At 44.8% G+C, this 19,786-nt stretch overlaps 1 long non-coding RNA gene across 9 annotated transcripts in view; it reads left to right on the top strand.

Moving 5' to 3' along the window:
- Nucleotides 1-19,786, top strand: part of LOC129014210 (uncharacterized) — a 68,905-nt gene that overhangs the window by 596 nt on the left and 48,523 nt on the right. For 6 of the 9 annotated variants that reach the window (XR_010124004.1, XR_010124006.1, XR_010124009.1 and 3 more), the window contains exons 2-4: nucleotides 1,498-1,619; nucleotides 3,250-3,406; nucleotides 18,827-18,945. This is a non-coding gene — a long non-coding RNA (uncharacterized LOC129014210). The remainder of the gene's footprint in view (nucleotides 1-1,497; nucleotides 1,620-3,249; nucleotides 3,407-18,826; nucleotides 18,946-19,786) is intronic. The other 3 variants (XR_008494168.2, XR_010124008.1, XR_010124011.1) reach the window with 2 other exon arrangements.

Here is a 19,786-nt window from a genome sequence, read left to right as displayed (position 1 = left end):
AATCTGCCTATTACACCGTAACTCCCCATTACCCGTTTCTCACAACCCCTGATAGCCGATATTGCACTTTCTATCTGTAAATGCTAGGTACCGCATATAAATTGAATCATACAATAATTGCTCTTTTCTGATTGGCTTATTTCACTTAGCATAATGTCTTCAAGGAGCATCTATGTTGTAGCATGTATCAGAATTTCTTCCTTCTTGAGGCTAAATAATATTCCATTATACATGTATACTACATTTTGTTTATCCATTCATCCATATAAATGGATGCTTGGTTATTCCCACCTTTTGGCTATTGTGAATAATGCTGCTATGAACTTTGGTATACAAATAATCATTCTCCACATAATACGCAGAAAGAGTTTTCTAAAATGTAAAAATCTGTTCAAGTTACCTCCCTCCTGAAAATCTTCTATGGTAAATTGAAACCAAAATATGATGCTAGTAAACACTCCATAGAATAGCTGAAATGAAAAGACTGACAATTTCCTTAGTTGCAAAGATGCAGAAATGGGACTCTCATACAGTGTTGATGGGAGTGTAAAATGGTACAACCACTTTGGAAACATCAGTCTCTACCGAAATTAAATTTACCCCTACCCTATACCCCAGAAATCCCAATTCTAGATATTTACCCCAAAAAATGAATGCCTTTGTTCACCAAAAGACTCATAGCAGCTTTATTCATAATAGCCAAAGGGAAAAAACCCAGATGTCCACCAATAGATGAATAGATAAATTGCGGCTTATTCATATAACTGTATACTACTGTTAAAGAATAATTTTAATATCAAATATAATAGATATAAAATAAATGTTAGAGATTTTATTTAACTCATTAATGAATGAGATATCCAGAAAGATTACAACTGCTTCAATGGAAAATTCAAAGTACCACACACATAGTCAAATGAGGAATAATGAAATAACTACAAATATATACAAAAACTGGCAGAACTGATCAAATCCACAGCTTAGTAATCAATTGCATTCTACTGAAAACAATTTGCATTTCTTTTTTTTTTTTTTTGAGACGGAGTCTCACTCAGCCACCCAGGCTGGAGTGCAGTGGCGTGAGCTCGGCTCACCGCAACCACCATCTCCCAGCTTCAATAGAGTCTCCTGTCTCAGCCTCCCGAGTAGCTGGGATTACAGGCACCCACCATCATGCCCAGCTAGCTTTTTGTATTTTGGTAGAGACAGGGTTTCACCATGTTGGCCAGGCTGGTCTCGAACTCCTGACCTCAGGTGATCCGCTCGTCTTGGCCTCCCAAAGTGCTAGGATTACAGGCGTGAGCCACCGTGCCCAGCCACAATTTGCATTTCTATAGACAAGAAGCGTCTATAGTTTGTATAGTTGTTCTGTAGCTCAAAGACAGTGAAAGGTTTAGTCTTCATAGAATCGGACATTCTAGAAAAGTAAGCTGGACAGCTGAGCACCTTGTTTTTCAATGACACCCAGTAATCATTTTTTTTTTTGTTTGTCTTTAGATGGAGTCTTGCTCTGTCACCCAGACTGGAGTACAGTGGTGTGATCTCAGCTCACTGCAACCTCCACTTCCCAGGTTCAAGCAATTCTCCTGCCCCAGCTTCCCAAGCAGTTGGGACTACAGGTACGTGCCACCACGCCTGGCTAATTTCTTGTATTTTTAGTAGAGATGGGGTTTCACCATGTTGTCCAGGCTGGTCATGAACTTCTGACCTCAGGTGATCTGCCTGCCTTGGCCTCCCAAAGTACTGGGATTACAGGCTTGAGCCACCATGCCTGGCCCCAGTAATCTGTTTTAGACTATTTCAAAGCTTTTCTCAGTTTTTTTTTTGTATTACAAAGTAATAGGAGAATGAACTACTGGTACATACAGTATAGATGAAGCTCAGACACTATGCTGAGCACAAAAAGAGGTAGATAAAAGAGCATATAGGGCCGGGTGCGGTGGCTCACGCCTGTAATCCCAGCACTTTGGGAGGCCGAGGCGGGTGGATCACGAGGTCAGGAGATTGAGACCATCCTGGCTAACACGGTGAAACCCTGTCTCTACTAAAAAATACAAAAAAATCAGTCAGGCATGGTGGCGGGCACCTGTAGTCCCAGCTACTCGGGAGGCTGAGGCAGGAGAATGGTGTGAACCTGGGAGGCGGAGCTTGCAGTGAGCCGAGATCGTGCCACTGCACTCTAGCCTGGGCGACAGAGCAAGACTCCGTCTCAAAAAAAAAAAAAAAGAAAAAGAGTATATAGTGCATACCAGGTTACCTCTGGAGGTAGAAGTAGATGAGGAAGCTCCCCAAGGAAATCTTATGGAGTGCTGGAAATTACATATCTATCTTATTTAGACATTTAATATATATAAAGTAATATATAAATCATTTATATATAAAATCATTGTATACATATAATCATTGAGATATGTATTTTTTCAATTTTTTAAAATTTATTTTTATTTTTTGAGACAGGGTCTGGCTCTGTTGCCCAGACTGGAATGCAGTGGTGCCATCTTGGCTCAGTGCAACCTCCACCTCCCAGGCTCAAGTAATTCACCCACCTCAGCCTCCTGAGTAGCTGGGACCACAGGCACCTGCCACCACGCCTGGCTAATTTTTGTATTTTTAGTAGAAATGGGGTTTTGCCATGTTGCCCAGGCTGGTCTCAAACTCCTCGCCTTAGGCGATCTGCCAGCCTCAGCCTCCAAAAGTGCTGAGATTACGGCCATGAGCCACCTTGCCTGGAAGGTATATATTTAAGATTAAGATGAGTGCACAGGCCTTTCACCACCCTACGCTAACATCTACCTTCCAGGTGGGAGGTAAAGGTTGCAGTGAGCTAAGATCACACTACTGCACTCCACCCTGGGCAGCAGTGAGAATCTGTCTCAAAAAAAAAAAAAAAAAAACACACAGAATCCTTCCAGCAGCTCCCATTTGCCTTCAAGGTGAAGACCAAACTCCGATTGAGTCCCTGCTTCCTCTCATATGTCATCTGTCCCTCATCCCCATTTTCCTGTCATTTCCTCAAGGTGTTTTATAGTCTTTCCAGTTTTCTGGCCTTTGCCTCCAAATCATACCTCTCATTCATCTCTCAGGTCTCAGGACAACTTCTCTGCAAGTTGTTGGAGAAGTTGGGAAGTTGGAAAGCCTTACCTAATCCTCCAAATCTGCCTGTGTATCCCTCCTAGGTTTTCCCATAACATCAGTCAGCATTTGTATTGGTTGTATTGATACTATTAGTGTGCCTGTCTTCCTCTACAGAATATGCTCTCCATGAGGGAGCTCTTCAGGACCTACCACAATGGCTGGCACTAGAGAAGGGCACAAAATTGAAGAACAGTGAAGACAAAAGCAATAAGATAATTAAGGCCATGTGAGACAGCAACAATATCAGCTGAATGTCACCCTTTATCGAGTTGTGAGTATCCAACCTCTCACTTTGGGGGATACTGTTTGAGCCTAAGTAACATTAGTGGCTTTATTCATTTGGTAGATTGTTTGTATCTTTGCATTGTCTCTATCCTGCTTTTTCCTTGGCCATTTTGCTATTAAAAATCTGCTTGATTTACTCTGCATTTTCCCATAGAGAAGGGTAGCCTGAGGAGTTATTTAACAATGATGTGTTTCGGCCAGGCGCGGTGGCTCATGCCTGTAATCCCAGCACTTGGGGAGGCAGAGGCAGGCAGATCACGAGGTCAGGAGATCGAGACCATCGTGGCTAACACGGTGAAACGCCGTCTCTACTAAAAATACAAAAATTAGTCAGGTGTCATGGCACACACCTGTAGTCCCAGCTACTCGGGAGGCTGAGGCAGGAGAATGGCATGAACCTGGGAGGTGGAGCTTGCAGTGAGCCGAGATCACGCCACTGCACTCCAGCCTGGGGGACAGAGCAAGACTCTGTCTCAAAAAAAAAAAAAAAAAAAATTATGTGTTTTGTTTTTGCAACAAGTAAAAATTGACATATTTCACCCACACGTTCATTAACAGATGAATGAATAAACAAAATGTGGTATATCTAATAAGCTGGGCACGGTGGCTCACACCTGTAATTCCAGCATTTTGGGAGGCTGAGGTGGGTGGATCACTTGAAGTCAGGAGTTCAAGACCAGCCTGGCCAACATAGTGAAACCCTGTCTCTACTAAAAATACAAAAAAGTTAGCCGGGCATGGTGGCATGTGCCTGTAGTCCCAGCTACTCGGGAGGCTGAGGCAGGAGAATTGCTTGAACCTGGCAGGTGGAGGTTGTAGTGAGCCAAGATCACGCCACTGCACTCCAGCCTGGGCAACAGAGCGAGGCTCCATCTCAAAAAAAAAAAAAAAAAAAGTAGTATATCCATACAGTGGAATATCATTCGGCCATGAAAAGGAGTGAAGCTCTGACACATGTTACAACATTCTGAGTCAAATATGCCAGACACAAAAAAACAAATACTATCTGACTCCATTTACGTGAAAGATTTTGAATAGGCAAATTCATAGAGACAGAAAGTAGATTAGAGGTTTCAGGAACTGAGAGTAGGAAGGAGGGAAGAATGAGGAATTATTGCTTACTGGGTTCATAGTTTACATTTGGGGGGATGAAAAAGTTTAGAAATAGTGGCAATGGCTGTACAGCATTTTGAATGTAATTAATGCCATTGAGTTCTACACATAAAAAGGTTAAAATAACAGTTTATTTCATACATATTTTACCACACACAAAAAAAGCAGTTGCTGTGGAAAAAAAAACACACACACAACATATTTTACACACACACAAAAGCTCCAATCAAAACAGAAAAAGAGGAAGGAAGAAAGGGAGTGTGGGAAGGAGAGAAGGAAGGAGAGAGGGAAGAAGAGAGGAAGGTACGAAAGAAAAGAAAGATCTAGCATCATCACAGGGCCCACATTCCCTCAAGCGAACAATAGTCTGAAACAACTGTGGCTTCTCATGTGTCCCTGGAGGCATCTGAGTTTGTTTCATGTTTCCCCCATCAATGACAATTTGCATCTGCTGGTGTAGAGAGGTACCTGTGGAACAGAGGCCAGCATTAATAAGGGGGTGGAGAGGAGAGACTGCCAAAGCCTTGCAGAGACAGAAAAAAAAAGTGTGATTTTCCAGGACTGAAAACTCAGTCGCAGCAGCCCCTCTCTCAGTTGTACCTGTAGGATTTTAATTTATAGAGGCGACTGACTGATGACAGAGAGACTAGTGGCTTTGAAGGAATAATTTATCCACATTTCCTGAGAGGAAGGGCACACCACGCCATGCAGGGCCACATGGAGAAGAAGCACCAGGTTTGGTCAGGAGGCAGAAGGGAGTGAAGGGAAAGCTTAAACCAGAACCTTTATTAGCGTTTCAGCAGGAAAGGCAAGGCAGTGCAGGGAAAGTTTGGGACTGGCTGGTTTGAATAATTCTGGTGGGTTTTGGAGATTAGCGGTATCTCTAGGGGTTCTCTAGTACCTAGCCTTGGGTTAATTTAGGGCAGGGGAAATATTGGCTTTGTGTTAGATAAAGGGGGTAGTTAGAGGTATGGACTTGGGACTAGTTGGAGGGTTTGTAATATAATTTTTTGGGCACCCACAAAAACAAGATCATAGGAAAGATGTAAACAACTTTGGTTGTTCGTTTGGTCCTGTATGGCCTGAGCCACAGATGCGTTTGGCATAATAGCAGCTTCCTGGCATGAAAGAGCCAAAAAAAAGAAAACATCAAAAACACTGCCTTTTGCAGTAGACATCTGTAATCTTTGCCTGGGGAAAATCATCCACTTACAGCACCCTGACATGGCTTTGGAGAGCCACTTTTCTCAATTCAGCCAGGAAACTCATGCCAATGTGGGACTGACTTCTCAAGCCTGGAATGCCAGGGGTGGCCCTGCCACTTCAGCCTGGCCAATCAGTATATCTTACCGGCTTGGCCTGATGACTCCAGCTGGGCCAATGAGAGCCCTCCCCAGGACTTTGGCTAGAATCTACCGGGAATGTGGTAATAGGTGTGCCCTTTCTGTTGGCGTTCCCAAACTGTTAAGATGTCATCCTGGATGTGGGACTAGGAGGGGAGCCTGCCTGAGAATGAAGCCACCGGAGAGGAGAGTGCAGGCAAGAGAAGGAGAGAAGCTGGGTTTTGGTGGAATTAATTGTCTGAGGCCCTGGATCCTGCTGTACTGGCAGCCACGTCCTGGACTTTGCAGTCATATAAGCCAGTTAATTCCCGTTTATACTTAAAAAAAAAAAAAAAAAGGCAAACTGCAAAACAGTAGCCATAGGATGCTATGTTTATGTCGAGAACGGGGGAAAATGATTCGGATATGTGTCAGCATATTCATTTAAACTTTTCTAATAAGAAGCTAATAATCATGAATACCTGTTGGGAGTGGGAACTGGGTAGATGGAGGAATGAGTCATAGAAATACTTCACTGTGGCCGGGCATGATGGCTCACGCCTGTAATCCCAATATTTTGGGAGGCCGAGGCTGGCGGATCACTTGAGGCCAGGAGTTTGAGACCAGTCTGGCCAACATGACAAAACCCGTCTCTACTAAAAATACAGAATTTAGCTGGGCATGGTGGCATGCGCCTCTAGTCCCAGCTAGTCAGGAGGCTGAGGTGGGAGAGTTGCTTGAACCCAGGAGGCAGAGGTTGCAGTGAGCCAAGATGGTGTCATTGCACTCCAGCCTGGGCGACAGCGAGACTCTGTCTCAAAAAAAAAAAAGAGATACTTCACTGTATACCCTTTCATATTTTTTGACATTTGAAGATGTGAGAATGTTACCTATCAATAATATTAAATACAGACATTTAATTTTTCTTTTTTGTAGAGACGGAGTCTTGCTGTTGTCCAGGTTGGTTGTGAACTCCTGGCCTCAAGCAATCCTCCTGACTCAGCCTCCCCAAGTGCTGGGATTACAAGTGTGAGCCACCGTGCCCAGCCCAGACTTTTAAAAATACAAAAAACTCGAGATTTATTTTATAAAGCCCTTAGGAAGAACAAATCCTATTATAGCAAATACATTGAATTTTCAATGTACTGTGCTAGTAAGATATTTACACTCCTAACCACTCAGGAGCAAAGTAAACAAAGAACACTGTTAAGAGACCAGGTAGGTGGAGAAAGATCTTAATTAAACTTAAAGTTATATATACATAGTCTGCCTTTTGTTATGTTTTCTAAGAATATGTTAGAAACAGTCTGAGATATTCAGTGGTAAGAATGACACTCTTCCGAGAATATACGTTGTTATTCACAAGGAGCTTCTGCTTCCAAGTAGGATGTAGTAGGTATCAGTAGGTTGTCACTCCTGCTACAACAACCAGAAAAACAAAAACGCACACATACAAAAAAAGGATAAATTATACAAATCACACACACATATATGTATATATTTATAGACAGTTTCACTCTGTCACCTAGGCTGGAGTGCAGTGGTGCCATCTCAGCTCACTGCAGCCTCTGCCTCCTGAGTTCAAGTGACTCTCCCACCTCAGCCTCCCGACTAGCTGGGACTACAGGTGTGTGCCACCATGCCCAGCTAAATTTTGTATTTTTACAAATTGTGTTTTACAACATGGGGTTCCACCATGTTGGCCAGGCTGGTCTCGAACTGCCTTGGCCTCCCAAAGTTCTGGGATTACAGGTGTGAGCCACTGCGCCTGGCCCAAATCCTATTTTTAAAGACATAAGAACATCAGAGAACAGTGGGATCAGAGAAAGAAGAGCCCATTGCTAGGTGAGCTGGGATTGCTGGTCATTTTTCTCCCTGGGTGCATTTGTCAAAGCGGAAGATTGAGTGTGGTTTACACTGAACTTTTGATGGCCTCTCAGGCTATTGTTACAGATTAGAGTCTAAAGGAGCCTAGATAAGAGGCTTTTTTTTCCCATGTGATATTTGCTGAGTGCTGGGGTAGACTGGGGGCCAAGAGCTGCTAAGCTCCAGACCTAGGCTGGAAAGGCAGAGTAAGATCTGCAGTCTCTTATTGTTTGGAATATGGAGTCCCTCTGAAGGGAGGGGCCTGCAAAAAATACATGACAGGTCTCACTCTCAAGATAATTAAAAACAGAGGTGGACCACATCTAAGTAAAGCCATAACTTTTCCGAAATCAGCTCAATTTCTGATTGGATAGAATTATCATTCTTTTGAGCTACATGGGCTGACAGAAAATAGAGTCAACCATTCAGAGAAAAATATTATTAACTTTGACATTTAAGGTTATTTTATACACAATATTTGGCATACAATAAAAAAGTATTAGTTGGCAGGGGGCAGTGGCTCACACCTGTAATCCCAGCACTTTGGGAGGCTGAGGCAAGTGGATCACTTGAGGTCAGGAGTTCGAGACCAGCCTGGGAAGCATAGTGGAACCCCATCTCTAATAAAAATACAAGAATTAGTCAGGTGTGGCACACGCCTGTATTCCCAGCTACTCAGGAGGCTGAGGCAGAAGAATCACTTGAACTCAGGAGGTGGAGTTTGCAGTGAGCAGAGATCGCGCCACTGCACTCCAGCCTGGGTGACAGAGCGAGACTCTGTCTCAAAAAAAAAGAAAGAAAATGTCTGTAAGTACAGAAAGATAAAATAGAAAGAACAATGTTAACTACGAAGTTCTTGTTTAATGTCTCCCTAGAATACGATATTTAGCCGAGAAGATTATTCACATAATCTTAGCACGTTTGTTGTAGAAAATAAAAGGGAATTTTGTTTATTTAAATTATAAATAAACTCATTTTGTAATCATATTATATAAATTCCTGTTAGAATCTTGGATCTAGTTTTTTCTTCACAGATTGCAAGTAACATAAAATAAAGCTTCCACCAGATTTGAATCTAAATACCACACACTTTACAATTCTGAATTTTGGTTTCTACATTTGTAAAACAGAAATAGTAATACATGTCTCATAAGTTTAGTATGAAGATTAAGTGACGTAAGGCCCTTGGTATAATGCCTGGTACACAGTAAATATACATTATTATTGCTACTGTTACTTTTGGAGACAGGGTCTCATTCTGTCGCCCAGGCTGGAGTGCAGTGGTACAATCATGGCTCACAGTAGTCTTGAACTCCTAGGCTCAAGTGATCCTCCTGCCTCAGCCTCTTGTTTAGCTGGGAATACAAGTACATGCCACCATGTCCAGCTAATTTAAAAAAATTGTTTTTCCGGAGACAGGTTCTCACTATGTTGTCAGGGCTGGTCTTGAACTCCTGGCCTCAAGCGATCCTCCCGTCTTGGCCTCCCAAAGTGCTGGGTTTATAGATGTGAGCCATTGCACCCAGCTATGAAAAATTATTAATTTTTCCTCAGGCATGCATATCTACCATGTTACAGGAATCATCACAGGGAGTGTGAGGGAATAGACTCCCATTAAATGAGATGAGATTAAATGAGACAGTGGATGTAACTCTCTCAGTAAAGTCCTTGTAAATGGTGACCCTTATTATTATAATAACATAATCTCACTCTGCCAAATCAGGTGTGCAAGAAACTATTTTAACGTAACAACTTCACGTGTGTTTTGAGTTCCCAGTCTGCTAGATAACAGCAAATTAATCTTAGATATGTGAGGTTTATTTGTTTGTTTGTAGAGGTCTCACTGTGTTGCCCAGGCAGGTCTCAAATTCCTGGCCTGAAGCTGTCCTCCCGCCTCAGCCTCCCAAAGGGTTGGGATGACAGGCGTAAGCCACCATGCCCGGCCCAAAATTTGGAGTTTTCTTTCCTTCCTACTGGATGGTGCGTGGGTTCTAGGGTCTTACCTTGTTCCAAGGTGTGAGTTGGAGGGCAGTTGTTCCTTATAATCATCTTTCCTCATAGGTCACACAGAAGTGGCCTGTTCTTGTGCCTATGCCTTTTTCAAATCTGGGGCATCCTCCCTCCACTTCAACTTACAGCCTGGGGGCCATGGGAATCTTTCTGTTGCTTCAGTGTCAAACAAGGGCATGGACATCTTAGAGCGCCTGTGGCGCTGCCAACCAAAACACCCTATACGCGGTGCCATCTCTGGGGTCCTGCTGTTCCCTGGCATGCAGCCCAGGAATCAGGGCCTCAGGCCTTTCTTTCTTGGAGCCACCTTGTCACTGCTTTCTCATATCAGTGCCTCACTTCTGTCTCCCCCTGCTTAAGGGACTTTTAATCTGGTCTCCCTACAGAACTTTACCTATTATTACCTATTATTAAGAATAGGTTTAGTTTCTTTCAGAAACTATTGTTTTGGAGTGTTTTCCACTTTTGTTACCATTTCATCTCTCATCTGAGCCAATAGACACATAGATTGCTTAAATGGCTGAAGACAGGGGGAAGGGAGGATACTAGAAGGAAATAAAAACAAGGCCAGCGCAGTGGCTTATGGCTGTAATCTTGGCACTTTGGGAGCCCGAGGCAGGCAGATCACTTGAGCCCAGGAGTTCAAGACCAGCTGGGGAAATGTAGGGAGACCCTGTCTCTACAAAAAATAAAAAATTAGCCAGGCATGGTGGTGTGCACCTGTTAGTCCCAGCTACTCCGGAGGCTGAGGTGGGAGGATTGCTTGAGCCCAGGAGGTCAAGGCTGTGGTGAGCCGAGATCATGCCACTGCACTGTAGCCTGGGCCACAGAGCAAGACCCTGTCTCAAAAAGGGAAAAGAAAGAAAGAAAGAAAAGAAAAACATATCAGGTAAGGGTTCCAACTATAATATAATTTTTTTTCTTTTTTTTTTTTTCTTTTTGAGACAGTGTCTCACTCTGTTGCCCAGGCTGGAGTTCAGTGGCACCATCTCGACTTACTGCAGCCTTGACCTCCTGGGTTCAAGTGATCCTTCTACTTCAGCCTCCCAAGTAGCTGGGACCACAGGCGTGTGCCACCATGCCCAGCTAATTTTTGTATTTTTTGTAGAGACGGGCTTTCACCATGTTGCGCAGGCTGGTCCTGAGCTCCTGGTCTCAAGCAATCCTCCTGCCTCAGCCTCCCAAAGTGCTGGGATTACAGACGTAAGCCATCAGGCCCAGCCTATAATGGAATTCTTATTATCAGATTAGCCTTTCTGCCTTAAGCAACCATGAAACTGCCCAAAAGCTATGAGCAACCATTTTCAAACAATAGACAACAGGCAGTGCATGACAGTAATCCCCGCGATCACTGATGAGATGTTTCCCACAATTTCTCCATCTCTCTACTGGGGACAGCTTTCCAGTTGCAGCGTAGCAAGCTGGAATTCTGGCAGAGTAGGGATGCCCTGCTGTGTCGAGAAGAGATCAGAGTGAAGGGCTGCTGAAACCGCTGCAGTCCATAAGTTGTGGCCCTGGAGAGAATGGAGCTGCTTATGTGGGAGGCAGAGTTCCACACCATGGCTTTCTCATGAGTTCTGGGCTGAAAACTGGGACATACATGTGTAGGGAAGACTACCTGAGGGTTACCAGAGAGAGGCTGCTACCCAGTTGAGAGCAAAACAGATAATAGAGGTCAGGCAGATAACAGAATCCAGAGCCGCTGCAATGTATTGTCCAGTGTCCTTTACACAATCTACAATTCCTAAACGTACAAGGAAACAGAAAAATATGACCCATAGCAAAAACAACAATCAATAGAAGCTGACCGCAAGGTGGTCTAGATGCTGGACTTAGCAAAGACTTTAAGGAAATGATTATATGTTCAAAATTCTAAAGGAAAATATGTTTAAAGGATTAAAGGAAGATATGTTTAAATAATTAGGCCAGGCACGGTGGCTCAAGCCTCTAATCCCAGCACTTTGGGAGGCCGAGGTGGGTGGATCACCTGAGGTCAGGAGTTCAAGACCAGCCTGACCAACATGGTGAAACCCCATCTCTACTAAAAATACAAAAAATTAGCCAGGCGTGTTGGTGCGTGCCTGTAATCCCAGCTACTCGGGAGGCTGAGGCAGGAGAATCTCTTGAAACCAGGAGGCGGAGGTTGCAGTGAGCCGAGATCGCGCCATTGTACTCCAACTTGGGCAACAAGAGTGAAATTCCGTCTAAAAAAAAAAAAAGGAAAATATGTTTAAATAATTAAAGGAAAATATGGTCTTTTTTTCTTTTTTTAAGAGACGGGATCTCACTACATTGCCTAGGCTGAACTTGAACTCCTGGGCTCAAGAGATCCTCCTGCTTCAGCCTCCCAAGTAGCTGAGATTACAGGCATGCACCCCCACACCCAGCAGGAAAGGTCTTTTCTTTTGAGGCACGTTCTAACTCTGACACCCAGGCTGGAGTACAAGTGGCATGATCTTGGTTCACTGCAGCCTCAATCTCCAGGGCTCAAGTGATCCTCCCACCTCAGCCTCCCAAGTAGCTGGGACTACAGGTGTGCACCACCATGCCCAGCTAATTTTTGGATTTTTTTTTTTTTTTTTTGCAGAGACAGGTTTCACCCTGTTACCCAGGCTGGTCTCAAACTCCTGGGCTCCAGCAGTCCACCCACCTCGGCCTCCCAAAGTGTTGGAATTACAGGCATGAGCCACCACACCCAGCCAGGAAAGATCTTAATGAGTGAATAAACAGAAAACCAAGCAGAGAAGCTGGTGGCTCCTGCCTGTAATCCTAGCACTTGGGAGGCCAAGGCGGGCAGATTACTTGAGGTCAGGAGTTTGAGACCAGCCTGGCCAACGTGGTGAAACCCCGTCTCTACTAAAAATACAAAAATTAGCCAGGCATGGTGGTGCATACCTGTAATCCCAGCTACTGAGATTGAGGCAGGAGAATCTCTTCAACCTGGGAGGTGGAGGTTACAGTGAGCCGATATTCCGCCACTGCATTCCAGCACAGGCGACATGACAAGACTCTTTCTCAAAAAAAAAAAAAAGAAAAAAAGAAAACCACCAAGCAGATAAATGTCATTTATAGCAAAGTACCATCTAGAAATTCTAGAACTGAAAAGTATAATAACTGAAACAAAAAGTATTTAAGATGGACTTGACTTCCTATAGAGAAGGCAGAAGACAAAGATAGGCAACTTAAAGACAGATCAAGAAAAATGATCCAGTCTGAAAAACAGAGAGAAAAAGAACTGAAGAAAATTACACCAAGCCTCAGAGATCCATGGAACAATATCAAATATCTGGATATATTTGCTTGTCTTATCATTATAAGAGAGGGACTAAAGACTGATGGGAAGTTGGGTAGGGCTTACGAATTGTGCTTGTCACTATCGTGTGCACTGGGGAGGCCCTATGTTGGGATACCTCCAGGATCACTTTATTTAGGTGTTTCAGGCCGCTTGGATTCCCCAGAGAAGCCTCTTTAAATGTTCCAATCTCCTGGTAATGCTCTGGCTGCCACCTGAGGGAGCCCAGTGGGAGAATAGAGCTGGACTCAGCATCTAACATTCAATAGCAGTAGTCACTTATGCCCTTATTTTTGGTACAGTACTCACATCCTCAACTATGCTTGGTTTCCTCAGTCCACAGACCTTTATTTTACCATCTGTAGGTACTAATGCCTCTTCTTGGAAACAAGGGAGGGGCAGTTGCCAATAAATATGGAGTGGGTGAGGGGATCTCAGGATCTAGCTGCATCTCAAACTGCTTTCACCCAGTTCTCATTATTTTGGACCTCCTTTCACTCCCAATTCCAGAGATGCCTGGTTCTGTCAGTTTCTGTGCCTTTTTAGGATACTGTGATGGTTAGTATGTATCAAATTGACTGGGCCAAGTGCCCAGCTATTTGGACAAACATTATTCTGGGTGTTTCTGTGAGGGTGTTTTTGGATGAAATTAGCATTTAGGTGGGATCTGGTGGTTCATGCCTGTAATCCCAGCATTTTGGGAGGCCAAGGTGGGAGGATTACTTGAGGCCCAGGTTTTGAGACCAACCTGGGCAACATTGCAAGACCCTGTCTCTAGAAAAACAAAATAAAAAAGAAATTCGCATTTAAATCAGTAGACTTGAGTGAAGTCAACTGCTCTCTGTCTTGGGCTGCTCAGCCTACTAGAATAAAATACCATACACATGCTGGTTAAACAACAGAAACATTTCTCCCAGTTCTGGGGGCTGGAACGTCCAAGGTCAAGCTGCTAGGCAGTTTACCTTCTGGTGAGGAGCCTCTTGCTGGCTTGCAGATGGCTGCCTTCTCCCTGTGTCTTCCTCACACGGTGCAGAGAGAGAGCTCTCGTGTCTCTTCTTACAAAGCCACTAATCCCAGCGTGAGGCCTCCCATATGCCCTCGTTGCTTCCAAAGGCCCCATCTCCAAATACCATCACCCTGAGGGTTAGGGCTTTAATGTGATTTGGGGGGGACACAAGTGTTCAGTTCATAACATTCCCCATAGTGTGGGTGGTCTCATCCAATTAGTTGGAGGCCTGAATAAAGACTGAGCTTTTGCCCCAGCAAGAGGTATTTTACAGCCGACTTACTTGGTCTGCTGTAAAATACCTCTTCATCCACACTATACAGATTTTGGATTTACCAAATAATCATGCGAGCCAATTCCTTTTCTCTCTCACTGTCTTTGTCTCTTTCTTTCTGTCTCTCCTACACACACACACACACACACACACACACACACACACACACACACACACACACACACACTATACAGATTTTGGATTTACCAAATAATCATGCGAGCCAATTCCTTTTCTCTCTCACTGTCTTTGTCTCTTTTTTTCTGTCTCTCCTACACACACACACACACACACACACACACACACACACTCTCACTGTCTTTGTCTCTTTTTTTCTGTCTCTCCTACACACACACACACACACACACACACACACACACACACACACACACACACACACACACACACACCCCTTATTGTCTCCTATTGTTTCTCTGGAGAACCCTGCCCAGTACTGGCCCAAGAATGCTTCCTTCTTAGATCAGCTAAGACAGTCACCACTCTTCTGCTTTCTAGGTTCCAAAAACTTGCTGCTGTTGTCTCTCTCTCTGTCTTTTTGTTCGTTTGTTTGTTTTTCTTTTTTGAGACAGGATTTTGTTCTGCCGGCCAGGCTGGCGTGCAGTGGCACCATCTTGGCTCATGGCAACCTCCGTCTCCCAGGCTCAAGTGATCCTCCCATCTTAGCCTCCCGAGTAGCTGGGACCACAGGCATGTGCCACCAAGCTTGGCTAATCTTTTTTTCTTTTTTTTTTTTTTTGTTTTTGTTTGTTTGTTTGTTTTTGAGACAGTCTCCCTTTGTGGCCCAGCCTGGAGTGCAGTGGTGCAATCTCAGATCATTGCAACCTCTGCCTCCCAGGTTCAAGCAATTTTCCTGTCTCAGCCTCCCAAGTAGCTGGGATTACAAGTGTGTGCCACCACGCCTGGCTACTTTTTTTTTGGTATTTTTAGTAGAGACAAGGTTTCACCATGTTAGCCAGGCTGGTCTTGAACTCCTGGGCTCAAGTGATCCACCCGGTTTGGCCTTCTGAAGTGCAGGGATTATAGGCGTGAGCCACCACGCCTGACCTGCTGTCATCTCTTCTGTTCTCATTCTTGTAGACTTATTGTAGTTTTTACTATATATACAGTCACTTTACTATAGTAGGTTTTTGGGGGAATGGATCTAGATGAGCATGTTTAATCTGCAATTTCAGCCCAGAGCTCCTGGACTTCCTCATTCTTAAGAGTGATTTAAATAACAGAACGTTTCCTGGAAATTGTGTTCTTATCCAATATGTTAGCAGCCTTCTGTTGGTCTCCCCCTCATTAAAGGGCCTCAAAAGAGATTTCTTTTTTTTTTTTTTTGGCAGGGCCTTCCTCTGTTACCCATGCTGGAGTACAGTGATGCTATCATGGCTCACTACAGCCTCGACCTCCAGGGCTCAAGCCATCCTCCCACCTCAGCCTTCTGAGTAGCTGGGACTACAGACATGCATCACCATGCCCAGCTAATTTTTAATTATTTTTTAATAGAGACCTAGTCTCATTTTGTTGCCCAGGCTGGTCCTGAACTCCTGGGCTCAAGCAATCTTCCCCACCTCCCAAAATGCTGGTATCACAGGCTTGAGCCACCATACCCTACCCTCAAAAGAGGTTAATTAATTAATTAATGTATTTATTTTTGCGACAGAGTCTCACTTTGTCGCCCAGGCTGGAGTGCAGTGGTGTGATCTTGGCTCACTACAACCTCTGCCTCCTGGGTTCAAGCAATTCTGCTGCCTCAGCCTCCCGAGTAGCTGGGATTACAAGTGCACGCCACCACGCTCAGCTAATTTTTGTATTTTCCACCACACTCAGCTAATTTTTGTATTTTTAGTAGAGACTGGGTTTCTCCATGTTGGCCAGGCTAGTCTTGAACTCCTGAGCTCAAGTCATCCACCCACTTCGGCCTCCCAAAGTGCTGGGCTACACGCGTGAGCCACTGTGGCTGGCCAAAAGAGATTTCTTAATCTACCTTCCTTCTTGTGTACGAAAGGGCCACAAAGCTATTAAAATAAATCATAATTATGTCTGTTCCAAGTCTGTTACTTGAACATGACAAATCAGTAAGAGACACTCATTTTCTTCTAGAGAAGTAGGTATCTTCAAGGGCACTGGGCTCACCACAAGTTCACAAATGCATAGCTTCTTGGACATGTCTGGCCTTAGCTGACAGTAAATATTAAAATATACTTCAGATACAAAACATCTAGTACATCTAACTCAAGCTAGCAATGTCAAATGATTACCTTGGTCTTAACATCTAAAAGCTTTTTCTTCCCTTAAATGAGTCCTAGCATTAGGTATCCCTGATTACAGTAAGCAGTTCACTCTTCCATTAAAAAAAACCAACCTTCATTATACAAACACAGACTAATGGAGACAATGCCCTAGTGCCTGTGATCATTCTTACACTGGAAAACACCTGCTGTGCCTCCAGCCTGAGTGCTGTGGCCAGGACAGCTGTCTTGGTAGAGGCTTCTTGTGTTTTCATCCTGGTGTCCCTCTTTATGGGGCTGCTTCACCTCAGCACTCCTTCTAAAAACTAAAATGCAATTCCTATCAACTGTCGAACATGTAAATATTATATTTTACTCATCTCTGCTGGTCATATTACCCTTATGCTTTGCCCCCCAGTAAACCCAGCATCTTTTTTTGGAGATAGGGTCCTGCTCTGTCACCCAGGCTGGAGTGCAGTGACGCAGTCACAGCTCACTGCAGCGTTGACCTCCCAGGCTCAAGCTTTCCTCCCATTTCAGCCTCCTCAGTAGTTGGAACTAGAGGTGCACTTCACCATCCTAGTAATTTTTATTTATTTATTTTTTGAGACAGAGTCTCCCTCTGTTGCCCAGGCTGGGGTGCAGTGGCATGATGTCAGCTCACTGCAACCTGTGCTTCCCAGGTTCAAGCAATTCTCCTTCCTCAGCCTCCTGAATAGCTGGGATTACAGGTGCCTGCCACCATGCCCAGCTAATTTTGTATTTTTAGTAGAAACGGGGTTTCACCATGTTGGCCAGGCTGGTCTTGAGCTCCTGACCTCAAGTGATCCACCCACCTCCAAAAGTGCTGGGATTACAGGTGTTAGCCATCATGCCTGCTTGTATTTTTTTTTTTTTTTTTGAGACGGAGTCTCACTCTGTTGCTCAGGCTGGAGTGCAATGGCGCGATCTCGGCTCACTGCAAGCTCCGCCTCCTGGGTTCACGCCATTCTCCTGCCTCAGCCTCCCGAGTAGCTGGGACTACAGGCGTGTGCCACCACGCCCGGCTAATTTTTTGTATTTTTAGTAGAGATGGGGTTTCACCATGTTAGCCAGGATGGTCTCGATCTCCTGACCTCGTGATCCACCCGCCTCGGCCTCCCAAAGTGCTGGGATTACAGGCGTGAGCCACTGCGCCTAGCTGCCTGCTTGTATTTTTTTGTAGAGATGGAGTCTGTGTTGCCCAGGCTGGTCTCTGAACTCCTGGCCTCAAGCAATCCTACCACCTCAGCCTCCCAAAGTGTTGGGACTACAGACATGAGCCTCTGTGCCTAGCCTCCAACATCTTTATTCTACCTCCAGTCTACTAAAAACCTCACAATTGTCTTGCAGTCTTTTTCATACACCTTTGCCTTCACAGAGCCTTTCTTCCCTCTTTTCTGTTAGCAGAATCTTGGTTTTTGTAGGCACATCTATGCTCCCCTCTGCCAACCAACACCATCTCCAGCTCAGGGGCAAATCTTGATTGGCCGGGCACCTTTTCCCTGGATGAGGATTGGCCCAGCATGGACATGTGATACAGTTCTGGCCCATGAGACAGAGAGATCTCATGGGGAGGCTTCCAAGAAGTTTCCTCATTGTTTAAAAGGGACCCCCAGGAAGACTCATTCTCTTTTGTTAATCCTTGCTGAGGCTGAATGTGGCATCTGGAGCTGCAGCAGCCTTCTTGTGATCAGGATGGAATGAAGAGAAAGAAAGACTGAGGGCCCTCCACAACATCAGCAAATCCACCAACCATGGGGCTGAGCTGCCCTACTTCAGGAAATCTTGTTTAATGAAATAATAAAATGCCCTAACTTTTTTTTTTTTCTTTTGAGACGGAGTCTCACCCTGTCGCCCAGGCTGGAGTGCAGTGATGCGATCTCGGCTCACTGCAAGCTCCACTTCCCGGGTTCATGCCATTCTCCTGCCTCAGCCTCCCAAGTAGCTGGGACTACAGGCACCCGCCACCACACCTGGCTAATTTTCTGTTTAGTAGAGACGGGGTTTCACTGTGTTAACCAGGATGGTCTCGATCTCTTGACCTTGTAATCCACCCGCCTCGGCCTCCCAAAGTGCTGGGATTACAGGTGTGAGCCACCGCACCTGGACTAACTTTTTTTTTTTTCAGAGACAGTGTCTCACTCTGTTGCCCAGGCTAGAGTACAGTGGCCGCATCATGGCTTGCTGCAGCCTCAACTCCTGGGCTCAAGGGGGAGCCCGACTAATTTTGTGTGTTTTGTTGTGTTTTGTTTTGTTTTGAGACAGGGTCTCACTCTGTCGCCCAGGCTGGAGTGCAGTGGTTCAGTCTGAGCTCCGTGCAGCCTCAACCTCCCCAGGCTCATGTGATCCTCGCACGTCAGCTTCCAGAGTAGCTGGAACCACAGGTATGTGTTGCCTGCCTAATTTTTGATTTTTTTTTTTCTTTTTAAGTTTTGTATTTTTTGTAGAGATGGGGTTTCACCATGTTGCCCAGGCAGGTCTCAAAATGCTAGACTCAAGTGATCCTCCTTCCTTGGCCTCTTTAAAGTGTTGGGATTAGACTTGAGAGCCACCATGCCAGGCTTTTTTTTTTTTTTTTTTTTTTGAGATGGTGGTGTGCTCTGTCACCCAGCCTGGAGTGCAGTGGTGCCGTCATAGCTTACTGCAGCCTCAAACTCCGGGTCTCAAACCATCCTCCCACCTCAGCCTCCCAAAGCTCTGGGATGACAGTCATGAGCCACCATGCCCAGCCAAAATGCCCTAACTTTTTAAAGCCAAATTGAAGTTGGATGTACTAGATCTTTTTCTGATTGGCCCTTCAGACCCATTTCTCTCTGTCAATCAGGAGGCTGGGTTTGGCCTGTGACATGTATCAGCAGATCAAAGGGTGGGAGTACAGAGCCAGGTCCTGGTTCACTGGTGGCTGCATCCTTTGCCCAAGGTCATAACCCCTGTCAGGTGGCTTTTGTGCTGTAGCTATACATCAGATTTCAAGAACCTCTCCTTCTTCTTGCCCTCTCAACTAAAAAGTGTGGTGGTGGTTTCCTTCTGTTGCTAGTTTCATTCTTTGTGGTTCCCTGAACCCTACCTGTACTTTACTAAGTAATTGCTTCATTGACATCTCTTAAATATCCTCTTTTGGCTGGGCGCAGTGGCTCACACCTGTAATCCCAGCACTTTGGGAGGCCGAGGCAGGCGGATCACGAGGTCAGGAGATCAAGACCATCCTGGCTAACACGGTGAAAT

The sequence above is a fragment of the Pongo pygmaeus genome, chromosome 16, assembly GCF_028885625.2.
Source record: "Pongo pygmaeus isolate AG05252 chromosome 16, NHGRI_mPonPyg2-v2.0_pri, whole genome shotgun sequence".
Classification (NCBI taxonomy): domain Eukaryota; kingdom Metazoa; phylum Chordata; class Mammalia; order Primates; family Hominidae; genus Pongo; species Pongo pygmaeus.
Note: the sequence above shows the minus strand (reverse complement) of the source record. Positions and strands in the feature narration are given on the sequence as shown.